Below are 21,504 nucleotides of genomic sequence, written 5' to 3' on the forward strand. Positions count from 1 at the left end.
AGTGCCAACATCTGCCACCCCTCCACGGATGTCTTTTTTTTTTTAATTGCTTTTTAGGGCCGTGCGCAGCACATGGAGGTTCCCAGGCTAGGGGTCAAATCAGAGCTACAGCTGCTGGCCTACACCACAGCTCATGGCAACCCTGAATCCCTGACTCACTGAGCAAGACCAGGGATCGAACCTACAACCTCATGGTTCCTAGTTGGATTGGTTTCCGCTGAGCCAAACAGACTCCCATGGATGTCTGTTTACTTGGAGCTGACTGCCAGCTCCTTGAGGGCAGGGAGCAGGTCTGTTTTCTTGTGGCTCCTGCCTGCCTATGTAAGGCTTGGTATACAGAAGAGCCTCACAGAATGTCTTCCAACACTTGACTAGGTTGCAGAGAGGGTCAGCAGCAAGGCCAAGGCTTGAACACTGGTCCCTTGTCTTCCTATCCAGGACTCTTTCCTCTATGCATGTCATTTTGCCTCAGCAGAGAGCAGGACCCCAGGGCTGATGGCTTGGGGTGGGGGACTGCCTCACATGAGGGCTGCAGGCGGCCCTAGGACATCACCTGCCTCATCTCAGTGCTGCGCCAGATAGCGGAGGAAGGACAAAATTATCCACTGCCCACGCCTTGTATCTCCCCATCCGACATGGACTAGAGATAAAAAATGAACAACACAAAATCCAATCTTCCCTGGAGCAGAGGCTGGCAGCAGTGTGGTGGGGGGTAGGGCTGGCAGCCTGAGCAGCCCCTCCTCGCCCAGCACATCTCATATTTATTAGCTCATAATTGAAGGCAGCCTGGAGATGTCCCAGCACTGGCCCCAGCAAGACAGATGGGGGCCCAGTGACTGCTGGAAAGTCAGGACACCGGCTTTCTCCCAGGGCTGCAGCTGGGGGAGGGGGGCCCGAAGGGGAGGCAGCTAGTTGGCTGCTGCTGTGGCCCCTGGGGGCTGACCCAGGGCCAGGGTCCTGCTGCTGCCTCCCACTTATGATGACCTTGGGTCAGACCCTTCCGTCTCCAGGCCCATGGTTTCAGGCTTCTGGGTATGGGAGAGCTGTTCTGGAACCTGGGAAAATCTGGGCTACTCATTTGCTTGCCTGGCTTTAGGTGCTTCTCTACCTCTCTGAGCTCTGTGCTTTCTCCTTGTAGAAGACTGAGGGGGTTGACATGGCCTACAAGCAGCCAGGCTGTGCATTTTAGCAGCAGCACTGGAAGGCTCCCTGTTGCAGGAGGGCAAAACAATCCGGAAATCCTGCTGAATGTGAAGAACCTGGTATGGTCCCTGATGATCCACAGTCCCGGGCTTGGTGTCTGAGGCCTGAGGAAACTACGCAGTATCACCTCGATGATTTGCGCTGTTGTAGGAGAGGGTCCGGGGCTGGCAGCCAGGAGCCTGGGTTCTGGACCAGTCTCCCCACCCTCTTCAGGCCTGATTCCCCACCTGGAGATTTCTGACTCTGGGTGGCATTAGGCGACGCAAGCCCAGAGCCCGTCAGCAGCTAGGTTCTGCAGCTTCCCCTCTAAGTGTCCTGCAGTCCACCCCACCCCCTCCACTGTGGCCAGTGCCACACATCAGTACCCATCGTCCCCTCCCAGACCAGGGCAGTGGCCTCTTCACTGGTCACTGGCATCCGCTACCCCCTCCCTACTCTCTAGTCAGAGTGACTTTTCTAGAGCATGTATCTGGGCATGCCTGCCCCTCCGTGTATCAAACTGTGCCTCAGCCCCCCACTGTCCTCAGTTGAGCTCCTCAGCTTGGCGTTGAAGGCCCTGCATGACCTGGCCCTGCCTTGTCCTCCTGGCCCCAGCTGTCTGCACCTGCAGGCTGGCCTCCTTGCTCCCCTCTTCCAAACCTTGGCTCAAGCGGATCTCCCAGGCTCTCTCCTTCCCTGTCCTTAGCTCTGCCATCAGGCCTTCCCAAACTGGCCATTGGGAGGCTCTGGGGCCCTAGCCACATGGGGTCAGAGTTGTGCCTAGGTCCCTGTTTCAGCCCCTCCAGAAGCGTCTGGAGATCTGAGCCCCACAGTGTACCTAGTCTGTGGAGTTCTACAGTCTCAGGTGGGAATGATGCTGCCTGTTGTCCCTCCTGCTGCCTATGTGACCAGAGGATGTATGAGCCACAGGGGCCCAGGCATAACCTCCTTTAATCCCCACTGTACAGAGGGAGAAACTGAGGTCCAGAGGGAGCAGTGGCCACCAGCTACTCGGCACAGTGCACAGCCAGGGCTAGGGCTCCTCCTATGCCTACTGTCCAGGGTTGGGGCATGGGCTGGAGTAGGACTGAACACTCCAGAGGCTTGGGCAGGAGGGCCATCCAGGCTATGTGCCCCTCAGAGTGACAGAGCTTCACAGGAGCTCAGGAAGGTGGAAGGGCTTCCGCTGATTGGGCTCCCACCCTCACTGGGCCCTTTCTGGTTCTATTCTGTCAGGGCTTGCAGGGCTCTAAACTTGACCTGATCAAGGGACAGGATAGGATAAGATTTGCCCGATGGCCCCAGAATGTTAGGGCCGGGCCGGAGACCAAAACCCAAGGCCCCAGATCCCCAGCCAGGAGCCCACCCAGCATCCCACATTCCGCCCCAAGTCTGTGAGCCCCAGGCTTGCAGAAGGAGAGACGAGCAACTGCCGAGGAGGGCTTGTGCTCAGTGAGATGGGATGGAAGCAGCCTGCCCTGCCAGAGCTCAGAGTCTAAAAAGAAGGCCATGGACAAGGGGACACTTCCTAGTCCCTCCCTACATGGAGATGCATGCTTCACCTGGGAGTTCCCATCACGGCTCAGTGGTAACAAACCCAACTAGTATCCATGAGGATGCAGGTCTGATCCCTGGCCTGGATCAGTGGGTTAAGGATCTGGCATTGCTGTGGCTGTGGTGTAGGCTGGCAACTATGGCTCCGATTTGACCCCTAGCTTGAGAACCTCCATATGCTGTGGGTGCAGCCCCAAAAAGACAAAAAAAAAAAAAAAAAAAAAAGTTGCACACTGCACAAAGGCACCATTCAGCCCTCATTCCACTCATAAGGTCTTCCCTCCCCTTACCCTCTCTCCTGCTTGTGCTTAGATCAAACAGCATCTGCTCTCAATGACACGGTTTTGAATTCACCAGAAAGAGGGCTTCTTTGTAATCCATATGCCATAAGAGGATCTGCATAAAGGCTGTGGTATAGACTAGTGGTAGAACACCTATAGATTAGCAGTTTGGAGCCAGGCTAGACAGAGCCCTTGGTGCCAAACCAAAGAGTTCAAACTTTATCCTACGGGAGACAGACATGCAATACAGATAGGCAATGGCATGGTTACAATTGTGTTCTAGAAAGATCACTGATATATAGTAACAAAAGTGGATTGGGGGAGCCACAGAAGACAGGAAGGTCAGAGAGTAGGTTAAAATCATGACACTGGAGAAAGGCAATGAGACTCAGGGTGGGCAGAGGCTGGGGGTGGAAAGGAGGTTATGGGTTTGAAAGATCTTCCAACAGTTCTGTTCAACCCAAGATGAACATCAGATAGTAGGGTGAGGAAGGAGGAGTTAAGAGTATGTCTCAGGTTTGATCTGGAGGACAGTAGTGATGGCAGGAGAGTCCTAGAAAGTGGGCTTCCCTATAGGGGAGGGCTCTATGCCCAACCCTGAAACCACCTCATTCATCTCTTTACCTACTCTTCCGTCTACTCATCCATCCATCCATCCATCCATCCATCCGTCCGTCCGTCCATTCATCTCATGTCACTGAGGCTTTCTCCTTTGACAAACCGCCACATGCTGAGGACTCAAAATGATTCCTACTCCTGTGGAAGCAAAGAGACAGGATGCTTTCCCTCACTCTTCCACTCCAGCAGCACCTCTTGCTGCTAGTCTCTGCCCATGGGGATGTGACAGATGTGATCACCTGGTATTTCTTCTCAGAAGATACTAGTCTCCTAAACTTGGGGCTGGGGAGAGAGTCTCCATCCTGCCTGGAGATCAGTATTAAAGTTACACATCTTACCAGTTTACATTCCTGCCAATAATGCACAAGGGTTTCCTTTTCTCCACATCCTCTCCAGCATTTGTTATTTGTAGACTTTTTTTTTTTTTTTTTTTTTTTGCCACACCCATGACACGCAGAAGTTCTGGGCCAGAGGTCAAACCCATGCCACAGCAGCAACCTGATGCCAGATCTTTAACCCACTGAGCCACCAGAGAACTCCCATTTGTAGACTTTTTGATGATGGCCATTCTGACAGATGTGAGGTCATAGCTCACTGCTGCTTTGATTTGTATTTATCTAATAATCAGCAATGTTGAGCATCTTTATATGTGTCAGTTAGCCATCTGTATATCTTTGGGAAAATGTCTATTCATGTCTTCTGCCCATTTTTTGATTGGGCTGTTTGGTTTCTGACATTGAGTGGTATGAGGTGTTTGTGTATTTTGGATATTAACCATGTATCATTTGCAAATATTTTCTCCTATCCCATAGATTGTCTTTTTATTTTGTCAATAGTTTCCTTTGCTATCCAAAAGCTTTTAAGTTTAATTAGGGCCCGTTTGTTTATTTTTACTTTTACGGAAAAGCAGTATGCAGGGTCCTCAAAAAACTAAAAATAGAATTTCCATATGATTCAAAAATTCCATTCCTGGGTATATATCCAGAAAAAAACAAAAACACTAACTGCAAAAGATACATGCACCCTAATGTTCATAGCAACGCTATTTACGACAGCCAAGATATAAGCAACCCAAATGTCCATCAACAGATGACTGGATTAAGAAGATGTGGTACATATATACAATGGAATATTGCTTGGCCATAAAAAAGGAATGAAATTCTGCCATTGCAGCAATATGGATGGACCTAGAGAATATTTAGTGAAATAAGTCAGAGAAAGACAAATATTATATGATAACCCTTGTATGTGAAATCTAAAAAACAGTACAAATGAATTATATGCAAAACAGAAACAGACTCACAGACATAGAAAACAAACTTGTGGTTACCAAAGGGGAGAGCGAATGGGAGAGAGGGACAAATTAGGAGTATGGGATTAGCAGATACACACTGTTGTGTGTAAAACAGATAAGCCACAGGATGTATAGCAAGGGAATTATAGCCATTATCTTGTCATAACCTATAATGGAGTATAATCTGCAAAACTACAGAACCACCACACTATATGTCTGAAACTAATATTGTAAATCAACTATACTTCAATTTTTAAAAGTTGCAAATCTTAGTCACTGACAACTTCATGATATTGTTGGGCACATGCGTACTGGAAAGGGGCTCAGCTTCCTTCTCCAGGTTACCCAACCCAATTTCCACCTGTGGTTGGAACTTCTCCCTAGCAAGTGAAGCCACCCATCCAGAAACATGAGCTCCTTGCTGCCAGTCAGGGACACCTGGTCCTTGCCCTTCCAGCTCACAGGCCTGGAGATGGGCGACAGGGATGCTTGAGGGCAGAGAAGATAAGACTAAATCATGGCAGTGGTGGTGGGAAGAGAGGAGAGGAAGGTCGCCAGAGAAACAGAACTGGCTAAAAGGATGTGTGATGTCAGGATCCCAGGTGTCGAGAGGAGAGGGTGGCCAAGTGGGAAAGTACGAAGCATCTGCCCTAGGGAATGAGACCACAGGGTCTTTTGGGGGAATAAGTCCTGCTCAGAAAGACCAGACCTATTAGGAGAAGGTCTAGGAGATTCTCTCCAGGTCCCTCTCCATCTGCCAGGGAACCATCATCTCAGGGCTGAAGTCACTGCTTGGATGAAAGGGTGTTTAATGCAGGCCCAATGTGAGGGCCATGTAAGTGGCACCATTAGGGAACTTTTTCAGGTGTCAGGTTCTTAGTTTCCTAGATGTATTTTCATAGGAGGAATAGAGCCAAAATGGAAGCTTGTTAATCTGACACCTGAAGCAGCTTATTCAGGATGCAAAATTGAGGAACCTACATCGCTTGTCTGTCAGTGACATCATAAATCCTGTGTTCATTCTGCAGATAATGACAGAACCCTGTGAGCGAGGCTCAGGGCCAGACTTGGGGGATCCACAGTCTAGGCCCACATTTCCTTTAGTTTTTTATTTTTTATTATTTAAAAAAAAATTAAAAAAAATTTTTTTTGGTCTTTTTGTCTTTTCTAGGGCCACACCCTCGGCATATGGGGGTTCCCAGGCTAGGGGTCTAATTGGAGCTGTAGCCGCCAGCCTACGCCAGAGCCACAGCAATGCCAGACCCGAGCCATGTCTGCGACTTACACCACAGCGCATGGCAACACCAGATCCTTAACCCACTGAGCGAGGACAGAGATCAAACCCGCAACCTCATAGTTCCTTGTCGGATTCGTTAACAACAGCCACAACGGGAACTCCTCCTTTAGTTTTTTATAGTTTCATTTTTCACATTTCATTTTTTAATTCACCTAGGGTTTATTTGGGCATATGGTATCAGATGAAGCTCTAAAATGATCTTCCCCCAACTGGACCAGGCACACGTGAGTTGTAAACTAGGTCAGAATTTTCCAGAGTGATTCTACAGAACACTGGTCCCATAAGATGCTCAAGAGTGAAAAAGATCTGTAGTCAAGGAGTTTCTGTTGTGGCTCAGGGGTTAATGAACCCAACTAGGATCCATGAGGATGCAGGTTTGATCCCTGGCCTTGCTCAGTGAGTTAAGGATCCAGCATTGCTGTGAGCTATGGTGTAGGTCACAGACATGGCTTGGATCTGGCACTGCTGTGGCTGTGGCATAGGCCGGCAGCTGTAGCTCCGATTCAACCCCTAGCCTGGGAACCTCCATGTGCAGCGGGTGTGGTCCTAAAAAGCCAAAGAAAAAAAATGGGTTTGTTAAAAACATACAAGAGTGTTCTGGCTGATAAAGAAAATAGAAATGAGAGTAATAAAATACCATAAAAAAAGATCTGTAGTCGAAAATGTTTAAGAACTGTTGGAGCTCAATAACCTTCTTAGAGTGTCACACAGATGTGGTGATGGCTCAGAGGAGTCCTGCAGCAAGGAAATTTTTATGTCATTTTCTATTTCACTATAGAACCTGTTGTTACATAACAGCCCTAAGCACAATGCAGAGCATCCACTTGGGAGGAAAGGTGGAGCAGAGAAGCACCGAGACAGAGGCCTCCTCTGCCCCAGCTTCCACTTGCTTGTGGATCCGGGGTCTGGCCAAGAAGGGTGCCATGCACATGACCAGTTCTACTCTGAGGCCCGCAGCCCTAAGAGCTCTGCCAGGAGCCACAAACCCTGAGTGCCCCAGGGAGAGCAAGGTGGCCTGTCTGGCATTCAGCTAAGTCTTAGAGGCGAGTTTGTTCGGGGCCTTGAAGGATGAGTAGAAGTGTGGGATGGAAATACCTCTTGTGAGGACAGGACCTCTAGCAGTGATGGAGGGACAGATGGAGCTGTATGAACAGAGACATGGAAATTAGATGCCCATGGGGAAGCCAGGTGAGAACACAGATGCCTATAATGCAGGGCAAAGGTGAGTGTGGGTGTCCAGCCAGAACAGGTGCAGGGAAGGGTACTTAGCATTCACTTCTCAAGTCCCAGGTCTGTCTTGATGAGGCCAGGTCTCCTGGGCCCTCATTACAACAGTCGGCACAGAGCACACATGTGACATCCCCTTCCCAAGGCCTCTCTTTCCTTGGGGAGTCTGCAAAGTTCCTTTCTTGTCTGGAACAAATAACTGGGGAGTTGGTGTGGAGTGAGAGGAGACTGTGGGGACCTGGGTTCCTGGGGATTAATTAGGGCCCTTCAATGAGATCCATCTCCCCTCTGGAGGCCAATTAGGGCATCAGGAAGCTTGGGAGGTGGGGAGAAGGGAGGTAGGACGTGTGTGTGTGCCTGAGGCAGGCCCGTCTATCCTGTGCTGGGTCCCTCTGAGGGGAGACTAGACCTCAGGGGAATCCGGTTCACTTACAGGAAAAGTACAAGGGCAAAGATAATCACAGAACTGTTTTCGTCATCTAAGAAGAGAACTTTCAGGCTGCACTGGACCAAGTGTATTATCACCATCCCAGAAATCACCTCGCCTCCAGAGCGCTGTCCTGTACTGAGCGCTCCCTGGGGCCAGGCCCTAGGCTTGGCCTTCACATACGTGATCCACCAGAAACACACAAGGGTTTCAATTTTCCACGTGATTTTGCTTGTTTTTTCTTTTTGCTAATAGCCATTCTGATGGTGAAGTGGTATTTCATTGTGGTTTTGATTTGAATTTCCCTAATAATTAGAGATGTTGAACACCATTTCATGTGCTTTAGGCCATTTGCATATCTTCTTTGGAGAGCAGTCTCTTCAAGTCTTTTGTGCATTTTTGAATTGGATCATTGGGAATTTTTGTTGTTGTTGAGTTGTTGGCATTTTTTTTTTTTTTTTTGGTCTTTTTGGGGCCACACTCGCAGCATGTGGAGGTTCCCAGGTTAGGGGTTCAATCAAAGCTGTAGATGCCAGCCTATGCCACAGCCACAGTAATGCCAGATCCGAGCCACATCTGCAACCTACATCTCAGCTGACACCAGATCCTTAACCCACTAAGGGAGGCCAGGGATCGAACCCACATCGTCATGGATGCTAGTCAGGTTCATTAACCACTAAGCCATGACAGGAACTCCTGTTGGTATTCTTTACGTATTCTAGACGTTAATTCCTTAACAGATACATGCTTTGCAAATATTTTCTCCCATTCTATGCTTTGCCTTTTTACTCCTTTGATAGTATCCTTTGATGAAGAAAAGATTTTTATTTCGATGAAGCCCAATCCATCTATTTTTTTCTACTGTTGCCTGCGCTTTTGTTGTCATATCCAAAAAATCATTATTCAACCCAGTGTCATGAAGCTTTTCCTCTGTGTTTTGTTCTAAGAGTTTTATGCTTTTAGCTTTTATGTTTAGGTCTTTGGGATAGGGAGTTTTTAGTCTTAATTCATTTAATAGACATCTACTGAACACTTACTGGATCCTGGGCCAGTGGCTTGAGGATGCAATGATGAACACAAGTCAGGCATGTTATAGAGCGAGCTATTTGGCTTCAGTGAAATGAAGCAAACTGTCTAGGGTCACACAGCTAATAAGTGGGAGAATCATGATCCCACCTTAGGTCTTGTGACTTCGAATTAACTCTCCTGTGCTATGTCCCTCCCCTGTTTGCTCACCTCCTGCAGCTCCTGAATGTCCAAGAACCAAGACCATAATCCACAATAAGGCATCCTGGACTCTTTCTTGGGCCAGTCTACATTTCCAGCCTCATCTGTCCTGAGCCACTGTTAGGCACCCCTCCCTTGAGCCAGTGACCATGTCTCAGTCCAATGCTTCATGCTCTCTTGTTTCTCTCTTTTGTCTCAAACCCACTTACAAAGCCCCAGCTGACAACCCACCTGCTCCAGGAAGACTTTCCTAACCTCTCAGCCCTCACATCTATTCCCTTCTCTTCTCAAAGAATGCAAAGTCTTTGTATCATACTTATTTGTATCTCACTAAAAATCTTTTTTTTTTTTTTTTTTTTTTTTTTGTCTTTTTGCTATTTCTTTGGCACTCCCGTGGCACATGGAGGTTCCCAGGCTAGGGGTCGAATCGGAGCTGTAGCCACCGGCCTACGCCAGAGCCACAGCAATGCAGGATCCGAGCCGCGTCTGCAACCTACACCACAGCTCACAGCAACGCCGGCGATCATTAACCCACTGAGCAAGGGCAAGGACGGAACCCGCAACCTCACGGTTCCTAGTCGGATTCGTTAACCACTGCACCACGACGGGAACTCCCTAAAAATCTTTTTAATACTTGAATCAGCTACAGACTTGGAATCAGAGAAACCTGACTCATCTTTCTGCTATTTTGTAAAGTCACGTCATCTCTCAAAATGTGTTTCCTCCTCTGCAAAATGGGGACAGAGATGCTCACATGGCTGGTTTGTTGTGAGGCTTAGAAACAATGAACAAAACCCCTTGACACAGTGCACAGCCCAGAGCAAGTGTTCGGATATTGGTTGTGGCTTCTCTCTCCCTTCCCTCCTCCCTGTGACCTGAGTGTGAGTGTGCTCTTCTCACCTGGATCGTGGATGTGTTCCACTCCAATGACTCTGGTTCTCACTGTCATGGCAGCGCAGCAGAAAAATCACCCTGTGCTCATTCTCTCCCTCAACCCAGGATTGTTATTCTCCTGCAGAAAGAAATGAGGCCCAGAATGGAAGAGTGAATTACTTAGAATCACTCTTATTAGCTAGGTCTCCCACCCGTGGATCTGATGGTTTATTTATTTATGCATTGTTAAATGGTTTATTTCATGAATAGCACTATATAAAGTAAAATTATCTTGCTTATTTCCTTACTTCTTGTCTGTATTCTCACTTGAACATAGACTCGATGAGGACAAGAAAGGGTCTTGTTCATCTATTTCCTATGCCTAGCTTACAGTGTTTTCTTCATAGGTGCTTGTTGAATGAGTGAATGTTATCAATTTGATTCAAAGGAAAAGGCAGTGCAGAACAGTTAATTCAGAATGTCTATTGAGGGAGTTCCCATTGTCAATCAGTGGATTAAGAATCTGACTAGTAGCCATGAGGATGTGAGTTCAACCACTGGCCTCTCTCAGTGGGTTAAGATCTGGTGTTGCTGTGAGCTGTGGTGTAGGTCACAGATATGGCTCGGATCTGGTATTACTGTGGCTGTGGCCAGCAGCTACAGCTCCAAGTCAACCCCTAGCCTAGAAACTTCCATATGCTGCAGGTGTAGCTCTAAAAAGCAAAAAAAAAAAAAAAAAAAAAGTCCACTGAAGCCTGCCCCTTTTAAGAATATTGAGATCCCTGGACTTACATCCAACTTTCAGCATCCTACAGGGTCAGATTCAGATGGACCTTTAAAGATACCTCTGTCTAAGCCCCTTATTTTTCAAGGAGAGAACTGAGGCTCAGAGATGGGTAAGGACTTGGCAAGGGACCCAACAAGCCCATGACAAAGCTTAACTGGAACCCTGGTGTTCTGCTGCCCAGCCCAGGCTTGTTTTCCACCCCAGGGGCAGGTTGTTTACCCCAGGAATGTGAGAAGAAAAGCCTAGAGGAGGGCTTTACACTTGGAGTGATTGTAGTCATACATCAGTGACTGCTTCCTGTGCTCCTGGGTTCTGCGCTCGCCCCCCCCAGGGGGGGGGTGCTCTCCATTGCCTCAAATGCAGGCAGAGCTCTGTGCCACCCTCCCAGTGTGGAGAGGGGATGGATGGGAGATGGGGTTCCAGGATCATAGACCTATGCCTCCATCTGTCTCGATAGGGATGCTGAGGCCAAGAAGGGGTCAGGGGCTTGTTCAAAGTCCTCCTAGTGAGCGCCACACGATGGCTCCTGTGGAGAAAGTCCAAGTGAGCAGATCCTGGTCCCTCCCCCAGGCACTCAGCTCTGCCACAGGCTCTGTGGTTAGGGATCCATCACCGACTCACGGTGTGATGTGGGCTGGTCATCTCCCTGCCCAGGTTCATTTATATACTGGGGAGAATAGTCTCTCCCAACATGTTGTGAAAAAACAGCTGAAATGATATGTCTGAAGAATTTTCAGTAAACTCTGTTTAGTGTTGGGGATTGAGTCTCCTCAACCCCAAATCCTCACCCATCTGTGAAGACCCATGTCATAGCTGAGTCTTCAGCACCACCCAGAAATCTTAGTGTCAGCTCCCTCTCCCACTTGCTACTGCACTATTTGCCACATCAAACCTTCATGCTCTTCAACTCTCACCTTCCCCTCCCTCTTCCGCCTCCTCCTCTCAGTCTTCGGAGTCGTCTTCTCCCTAATCTCCTCCACCTTCTTCATCTTTCTCCTTCCTCTGCACCCTCCTCTCCTCCTTCTGCTCAAGACCATCTTTTCTATTCTTGGCTCTCTGCATTTACACTTAAATGTTATTTTTTATTTTTACAGTCACACTTGTGACATATGGGAGTTCCCAGGCTAGGGGTCGAGTTGGAGCTACAGCTGATAGCCTACACCACAGCCACAGCCACACCAGATCTGAGCTGCCTCTGTGACCTATGCTGCATCTTGTGGCAATGTAGGATCCTTAACCCAGTGAAGAGGCCAGGGATCAAGCCCGCATCCTCACAGACACTATGGTGAGTTCTTAACCCAGTGAGCCACAATGTTAACTCCCTGTTTAAATTTTAGAATCACTGTTAATTTCCTCACATACATGCACAAAACCCTGCACGGATCCTGATTAGAAGTTCATTGTACATAAACATTAATTTAGGAAAAATCAACATGTTTACAACATTAAGTCTTCCAACATACCAGCATGGTATATCCATTTATGAAGAGCTTTTTAATTTCTCTCACTAATGTATTGAGTTTCCTGTGTAGAGGTCTTAGACTTGTGGTAAATCAACTCTGGATTAGTATCTCCAGCATTTGAGAAATGTAGGGGAGATGGTCATTATAAGGACCATGGAGTTAGATGTGTGTGTGTCTGTGTGTGTGGAATCTTACTCTGCCTGCTTCTGCCCATCATCAGAATTTGGTTTCCTTTTGTCTGAAACACCCTTTGGTATGAACTTGATGATGATGTATTCTTTCAGCTTTGTTTTGGTCAGAAAATGATTTTGTCTTTCTTTTTTAAGGGATACTCTCACTGGGTATACAGTTTTGGTTGACAATTATTTTCTATCATCACTTTGAAAATATTATTACATTATCTTCTGTTTCCATCATTCTGTTGAAAAATATGCTGTCAGTGCATAAAGATTGTTACTTGAAGAAAATCTGTCTTTTTTCTCTGGCTTCTTTAAGAGTTTTTATTGGTTTTTGGTTTTTAGCAACTTTACTATGATCTGCCTGTTTATCCTAATTAGGGTTTGCAGTATTACTTGAGTATGTGAATTGAAGTCTTCAGTCAGTTTTGAAAAATTCTCAATCGTTAGATCTTCATGTATTGCTTCTGCCACATTTTCTCTCCCCATTGCCTCTGGATTTGCCTGTTAAACCTTCTTTCTTTATTCCATAAATCTCATACTTTCTACTTTATTTGTCATGCTTTTGTTGCCTCATTCCTAATTCTTGATATTTTACTCTGACACATGTTTCAGCTCATTTATTTTTTTCTTCAGTAGTCTAGATGGCTGTTAAACTCAACCACTGCATCTTAATTACAAATATTATATTTTTCAGTTTTAGAATTATTATCTAGTTCTTTATGATAGTTTCCTGTTTTCTGTTGAAATTCTCCATATCTCTACACAGGTTTTAGAAAAATATCTGATATTAAATATTTCTTCTTCTTTGTTCTTCTTAATTCTAGGCACTTTTTTTTCAGTGTAATGTTTTTTCAATGTAGTAATTTCCTCCAACTTCCTCAGTTATATCTATTCTGTTATTAACTTCACACACAGGTAGTATTCTTTACTTAAATTATACTACTATTATATTTGATGTAGTATAATTTAAAATATTATTACCATTATATTTTTAATCTTTAATACTTCTGCATGGATCTTTTCTTTTTTGCTTTTTAGACCCGCACCCATGGCATATGGAAGTTCCCAGGCTAGGGGTCAAATTGGAGCTACAGCTGCCTGCCTACACCACAGCCACAGCAACGCAGGATCCAAGCTGTTTCTGCAACCTACACCACAGGTCACAGCAATGCTGAATCCCTGACCTACTGAGTGAGGCCACAGATGGAACCCACATCCTCATGGATACTGGTTGGATTTGTTTCCCCTGTGCCACAATGGGAACTCATATATGGATTTTTTCAGTTTCCTTGTTTGTGTTATACACTGCTAATGTCTTACTGCATCATAATACATGCATTTAATAAGCTAACTATAATTCTTGGTCTCTCTCCTTTAGTATTTCTTTTATTTATTTTGTTTTTGTTTTTGTTTTTGTCGTTTGTCTTTTTTTTGTTGTTGTTGTTGCTATTTCTTGGGCCACTCCCGTGGCATATGGAGGTTCCCAGGCTAGGGGTTGAATCGCAGCTGTAGCCACCGGCCTACGCCAGAGCCACAGCAACGCGGGATCCGAGCCGTGTCTGCAACCTACACCACAGCTCACGGCAACACCAGATCGTTAACCCACTGAGCAAGGGCAGGGACCGAACCCGCAACCTCATGGTTCCTAGTCGGATTCGTTAACCACTGCGCCACGACGGGAACTCCTCTTTTATTTTTTAATTTTTTTTTTTTGTCTTTTTTAGGGCCGCACCCACGGCATGTGGAGGTTCCCAGGCTAGAGGTCTAATCGGAGATGGAGCCACCAGCCTATACCACAGCCACAGCAATGTCAGATCTGAACTGTGTCTGTGACCTACACCACAGCTCACAGCAACACCGGATCCTTAACCCACTTAGTGAGGCCAGGGATCTAACTGGCAACCTAATGATTCCTAGTTGGATTTGTTTCCACTGCACCACAATGGGAACTCCTAGTATTTCTGATATTGTTGAAATATGTAACCCAGTACATTGCTTTTCCTAAAAAACGGTTCTGTACCTCAAATGCCTTGTTATTTTAGTCTTGTAATTCATTGTTCATATTGGTTAGCAGTGTCAAGCAATACATATGAGGGAAGGCTAGACCCAAACTCTGTCAGTCCCAATTAACTCAGGATGTGGGGAGAAGCTGAGCCACAGCTAGAAAAAACCACAACCAATCCCTCTCTTCCTAACAATCGAGTCCTCAGGAGTCAAGTCACCTCTTGCCCCATAGGCAGAAGTAGCCTTAGGATCAGATAATAATTAGACTGCAATTACCCAATTTTGAGGTTTTAGAGGGGAACAAAAGATCTGGGCAAATGCCTGAGCCAGTGATTCACACCTCTGTTTCTTGGTTCCTCAGAAGTTCTCTGTACGGCCCTGGTTTTGCTGAGGCCACTTTGAATGGAGTTCTGAGTTGCTGCTGGTGTGAGGGACAGGCAGTATCTGTTCCAAGATAATGGTGGGAAAGACATCAAAGCAGAACTCCAATAGGTTCCCCTTTCGTTTTCTCCTCCTACAACTCCCCTTTTTTTTTAAAATTTTTAAAAATTTTATGTATATGGAAGATCCTGGGCCAGGGACTGAATCCAAGCCACAGCTACAGCAACACTGGATCTTTTCACCCACTACACTGGGTGAGGGATCAAACCCATGCCTTCACAGTGACCCAAGCTGCTACAGTCAGATTCTTAATCTACTGTGCCACCATGAGAACTCCTCTTTCTCCAACTCTTTAAGGCTGCCTCCTGCCCCAAATCACCTTTTAATATACCAGTTCTAAAAAGGCCCCTGTCATACCAAGGATTTTGCACAGTTTTTTCAGAGTCCCAGTGTTTTCCTTCTTTGGCTTCTTGAGGTTGAGACTGTGGAAGGGAGCCAGCAGTTTGGTAGTTGGATGACCGGGAAAGAACCTCTTTATTTATTTTCAACATGAAGCTTCTTTTATTTTTTTATTATTACACAAGTCCTACTAAAAATATAACTAGTTCCCTGTTTTGTACAGTAAATCCTTGTTGCTTATCTTATGCACAGTAGTGTATATCTGTTAATCCCATACTCCTAATTTATCCCTCCCCATATTCAATATCTTATAATAACCTATAATGGAAAATAATCTGAAAAAACATATATAAATAGTTAAATTTTATTTTACTTACATTTAATAGAAGGCAAGGGAAATGAAGTGAAACTGAAGAAACCAATGAAGGTCAGATAAACGTGTACTCAGCTCAAGAGATATTAATTTTTTTTTTTTTTTTTTTGTCTCTTTAGGGCTGAACCTGTGGCATATGGAGGTTCCCAGGCTAGGGGTCTAATCGGAGCTACAGCTGCCGCCTATACCATAGCCACAGCCATGTAGGATCCAAGCCAAGTCTGCGACCTACCCCACAGCTCACGGCAATGCCGGTCCTTAACCCACTGAGTGAGGCCAGGGATCGAACCCACCTCATGGTTCCTAGTCAGATTCATTTCCACTGCATCACTATGGGAATGCCAAGAGATATTACTTCTTGAAAATAACACAATGATTAAAAAATGAAAAAGTTATAAAAAAATTAAGATAGTGGAGTCATTTTTTTAAATTTCTCATTTCAATTTTAGAAGATATTAACTTTGTACATTTGTTCTCATTTCCTTTGGATCCTCAAAAATGTTAGTAATTAATTTTACTTTGTCAAGGTTTCTAACATTAAGTTCTTTTCTGCAGTTATAATCTCCAGAGTTCTTGAGTCTTAGTTCTACATTTAAGTGGATTATTTAGTACTCACCATTATCCTTTTATCATGCTTCGCTATTCCAGAATCCTTTATTTTGATTCATCTCTTGGTTGTCTGGATTACTTTATGAAGTAGGTTTTTTTTTTTTTTTTGTCTTTTTGCTATTTCTTAAGCCGCTCCCGCGGCATATGGAGATTCCCAGGCTAGGGGTTGAATCGGAGCCGTAGCCACCAGCCTACGCCAGAGCCACAGCAACGCTGGATCCGAGCCGCGTCTGCAACCTACACCACAGCTCACGGCAACGCCGGATCATTAACCCACTGAGCAAGGGCAGGGACCGAACCCGCAACCTCGTGGTTCCTAGTCGGATTCGTTAACCACTGCGCCACGACGGAAACTCCTGAAGTAGGTTTTTAATGAAGAGCTCACAGACGCTATACTTCCCAAGTGCCTTCATATTTCAGAATATTTACCTACTGCCTTTAGGCTTGAATGACTTCAGAGACATTATTCTACCATTTGGAACATTGATGATGCTGCTGAGGAGGAATACAAGAATTGCTGTTTTTTTCTCCCCAAATACTTGAAATAGTTTTTCTTTATCCTTGAAGTTTGATAACTTAATCGAGACATGTATAGGTACTGATCTTCCTGCACCAAGTTTTCTTGAAATGTACTGCACTGTTTAGCATTGCAGAATTAGTTCATTTCATTGAACCTCCCTGCAGTTTGTCTCGGGACACTCCTTCTGTCATGGTCATTGGGTTCTCTACTTCAAGGACAACAAATAGATAAAAAATTTCTTCCATATTTATTACCTTCTCTCCATTTAGGCACTGGGAAGAGGAAGAGGCACTTTTCTTACAAACAGGGAGTGTCTGCGGTGCTTGTGGGAGGGAAAAAGTAACAAACAAAGGGATTTTGCTTACACACCACCTCCTAAAAACGGTGTCAGAGGGAAGGTCCTGGGTAAACAAGAGGCTGGAGTCAGGAAGACAAGGGAGAGTCCTGAAATCACACTGACCTTTCAAGCTGCGATTATGTAGCTCTCCCGGCCCTGGGAGTCCTCTCCTGGCTAGAATCTAGCCTGACTCATTCTCTGTCTGGGGACAAATGAGCTTTGACTGCCGGGAAGACACCACCAGTGATAGGCTCTGTTCCCTAAGGAAGGAGCAGGGGCAGAAGAGGGCTCTGCCGTGTATCAGACAGAACACTTTTGGTTGCAGGTAACAGAAGCTCAGTTCAAACTAGCTGTACCTGTTAGAGTCTTGTTGCAAAAGCGGAAACCAATTCTAGCTGGCTTAATCAGGAAAGAATTTTACTCAGGATTCCAGGTAGGAGGCGGATTAAGATGGTGGAGGAGCAAGACGTCGCGCTCACTTTCTCCCACAAACACATCAAAAATCCCCACATCTACATGGAAAACGACTCCCATGGAACATCTACTGAACGCTGGCAGAAGAACTTAAACCTCCAAAAAGGGCAAGAAACTCTTGACATAACCGGGCAGAACAAAAGAAAGAGAGAGAGAAGGAACTGGGTGGGGACAGCATTCCTGAGAGGACGCTGTGAAGGAGGAAAGGAACCCGCCCCCTGGGAAGCCACCTAACCCACCCGGAGATCAGCCGAGAGGGTGGGACCTCGAAGTCACGAAGTCACGGAGAAAAGCGCAGCAGCTGGACTGAGGAGGGCAAAGCAGAGTGGGAGCCGCCCAGACACCTGCGCCACCCAGACGCCACCCAGCCGCCACCCAGACTCCCGGCACCACCACCCCGACCCCACCGCCCGAGACGCTCCGGCGGGGGCTGGGCGCCGAGCCTCAGGCTCTGGGGGTCAGTCCCGGGGAGAGGACCTGGCTGGCTGTGTGAGGACAGCCTGAGGGGCCAGGGGGGGTCGTGCCACGGGCCGGGGAGCGGTGTGCTACTTACAGGCTGGGGAGTGGACCGCCTCCGCAGAGGGAACCCGGGAGAAGGGCTGGGCCCACAGGGGAGGCGAGGCGCCATTGCTGGCGAGGCCAAGCGCAGGAGAGGCGGCCGCCATAGCAGTCTCCCTGCGCATGCGCGAGCGAGCTCTCAGAGGGCGGGGCGCCTCTGGCTCAGACTACGGGGTGCGAGAAGCCACTTGCTCAGGCTTTGGGAGATTGGTGCTTCTTGTATGGGCTGCAGGTGGCCGGGCACCTCTTGGGCGGGCTGGGGGCAGCGAGGGGCTAATGGGAGGTGGTGCCTCTTGCGTGACCTACAGGCAGCGGCGAAAGACTGTGGCAGTCTTCTCAGAGGCCAGAGGGAGGAGTGGCCTGCCACCACTGGGGGCCTGTGAGTGCGCTCTGCCCATGGCCCCAGTCACCTCAGGGGTTGGCACAAAAAAAAAAAAAAAAAAAAGAGGACATTGCAACCAATCACCATACGCTGTTGCTTGCACTCCCTTGGGAACACACTGCCCTGCAGCTGCCACTGCCAAATGCTCTGGGTGGCACCCAGATGCTTGATCACTGTCCCTTTCCAAGACCCTACAACTAGGACCAGTTGGTGCAGCATCTCCTGCATGGGCTAAGTGGGATGGGGTGCTTCCTGCACAGCCTATGGGGGGGTCACAAAACACTGCAATTATTACTGACTCCAGAGGTGGGCATGGCCCACCACCACTGGGGATCCCTGAAGGAGAACCACTTGCAGCCCCAACCACCTCAGAGGGCACCACAGAGGAGGACATTGAGACGGGATACCACCTGTTGTTGCTCTTGCTCCTCTGGGAGCACATCCAGTTGCTGCTACTGCCAAACACTCTGGGCAGTGCCTAGATGCTTGATCACTGTCCCTTCCCAGGAACCTACAACTAGGAGCAGCTGGTGCAGCATCTCCTGTGGGGGCTAAGTGGGATGAGGTGCTTCTTGCGTGGTCTGCAGGTGGCAGGGGCAAATCACCCAGTTATCACTGACTCCAGAGGTGGATGTGGCCCACCACTACTAGGGGGTCCATGAAGAGGCACCACCTGCGGCCCCCATTACCTCAAGGGCACCATAGAGGAGGGCATTGTGACGGGACACCACCTGTTGTTGCTGTTGCTCCCCTGAGAGCACATCCACCCAGTTGCTGCCATAGCCGAATGCTCCGGGCAGTACCCATATGCTTGATCTCTGTCACTTCCCAGGAACCTACAACTAGGAGCAGCCTGTGTAGCACCTCCTGCATGGGCTAAGTGAGATGGGGGTGCTTCTTGCGTGATCTGCAGGTGGCAGGGGCAAACCACTGCAGTTATCAGTGACTCCAGAGGTGGGTGTGGGCCACTACCATTAGGGGTCCCTGAACAGGCACCACTTGTGACTCCAGTCATCTCAGAGGAGGGCATTGCAATGAAACACTACCTGTTGTTGCTCTCACTCCCCTGGGAACTCACACACCCTGCTGCTGCCGCTGCCAAAGGCTCTGGGCACCTTGTCAATCTGCCTAGGCTCATTGCCACTTTCCAGGACCCTGCAACTAGGAGTAGCCTGTGCCACCTTCCTGCAGATCCTTGCTTCTGTTGAGAGCCCTACAACCGGGCACCGACTACTAGCCCGACCCATTGCCTCCTTCTCCCAGAAACACACTCAGCACCCTGGGGAGAACAGCCTGCTCACACCAAAGAAACAGACAGCAAATATTCAAACTCCCACACAAAAAAATAAATAGTAACCCCCCACAAAATACAAAGAGGTGCTCTTGCATAGAAATAGACCCCCAAGACTACAGTTTGGCTTCGCTAAACTCCCAGAAAAAGAAAAACATAAGCATGATGAAGAAGCTCAGAAACCATTCCCAGTTAAAGGACCAGGAGAATTCACCTAAAGTAGCAAACAATGAAACAGACCTCTGCAGTTTGACAGACATTGAGTTCAAAAGGGATATAGTGAAAATACTGAAGGAATTAAGGCTGAATATCAACAAATTAAAAGCAGAGATAAAAAGTAATGTAGATTCCTTTAGAAAAGAACTAGGAAATATAAGGAGGAACATAGAAAAAATATAAAATTCATTTGCAGAGATGCAAACTGAGCTAAAGCACTAAAAGCAGAATGAATAATTCAGAGGAACGAATTAGTGACTTGGAAGGTAGAATAATGGAAATCACCCAATCAAGACAGCAGACAGAAAACTAAATGAAAAAAACCAGGAAAGCAATATAAGAGATCTATGGGATAATATAAAGTGGGCCAATCTACACATAATAGGAATTCCAGAAGGAAAAGAAAAAGAAAAGGGGATTGAAAATATATTTGAAGAAATTATGTCTGACAGAGAAAACCATGACTCGAAAAGACACATGTGCTCCAATGTTCATTGCAGCACTATATACAATAGCCAAGACATGGAAACAACCTAAATGTCCATTGACAGAGGAGTGGATAAAGAAGATGTGGTACATATACACAATGGAATATTACTAAGCCATTAAAAGGAAAGAAATAACAGCATTTTCTGCAACATGGATGGTCCTAGAAATTATCATGCTGAGTGAAGTCAGTCAGACAATGAGACACCAACATCAAATGCTATCACTTACATGTGGAATCTAAAAAAAGGACACAGTGAACTTCTTTGCAGAACAGATACTGACTTTGAAAAACTTATGGTTTCCAAATGAGACAGGTTGGGGGTGGGGGATGCACTGAGGGTTTGTGATGGAAATGCTGTAAAATTTGATTGTGATGATTGTTGTACAAATATAAATGTAATACAATTCATTAAGTAATTAAAAAAAGAAATTATATCTGAAAACTTTCCAAATCTAAAGGAAACTGATATCAAGCATAGAGGGCCCCAAACAAGTTGAACCCAAATAGGCCCACACCAAGACATATTATAGTAAAAATGGCAAAAATTAAAGACAGAGGATTCTAAAGGCAGCAAGAAAAAACTAAGCATTAATTGTAAGTGAACCACATAAGGCTAACAGCTGATTTCTCTACAGAAACACTACAGGCCAGAAGGGAGTGGCAAGATATATTTAAAGTTCTGAAAGGAAAAAATTTGCAGCCTAGAATACTCTATCCAGCAAGAATGTCATTTAAAATAGAAGGGGAAATAAAGAATTTCCCCAACAAACAAAAGCTAAAAGAGTACAGAAATACTAACCCCATTCTAAAAGAAATACTGAAAGGGCTTCTCTAAATGAAACAGAAGTAGGAAGAAATAGGATGAAGGAAACCACAATTGGAAAGCAATCACTTAAATAAGCCAGCATATAGATCTACAAGACGAAAAAAACCTACTCTAAACGCAATGATAAACACAAGGAACAACAAAAGGATACACAGGAAGATGTTAAAAAAGAACTACAAAATCTTAGAATGTGGGGAAGGAAAGTAAGAAAATATATATTCATTTTTCTTTTTCT

The 21,504-nt window shown here is 46.4% G+C and overlaps 1 long non-coding RNA gene across 2 annotated transcripts in view; it reads right to left on the bottom strand.

Moving 5' to 3' along the window:
• The window catches only part of LOC110255399 (uncharacterized), a 59,398-nt gene extending 41,229 nt beyond the window's left edge, over nucleotides 1–18,169 (bottom strand). For both annotated transcript variants that reach the window (XR_014814716.1, XR_014814713.1), the window contains exons 1-2: nucleotides 18,060–18,169; nucleotides 10,008–10,119 (exon numbers count right to left, since the gene is read on the bottom strand). This is a non-coding gene — a long non-coding RNA (uncharacterized LOC110255399). The remainder of the gene's footprint in view (nucleotides 1–10,007; nucleotides 10,120–18,059) is intronic.
• Between the last annotated feature and the right edge of the window lie 3,335 nt (nucleotides 18,170–21,504).

Source organism: Sus scrofa, chromosome 9, assembly GCF_054392235.1.
Source record: "Sus scrofa isolate SSC_HxYL_T2T_F1_AM1 chromosome 9, Sscrofa_HxYL_maternal_Yorkshire_Landrace_v2.0, whole genome shotgun sequence".
Taxonomy (NCBI): domain Eukaryota; kingdom Metazoa; phylum Chordata; class Mammalia; order Artiodactyla; family Suidae; genus Sus; species Sus scrofa.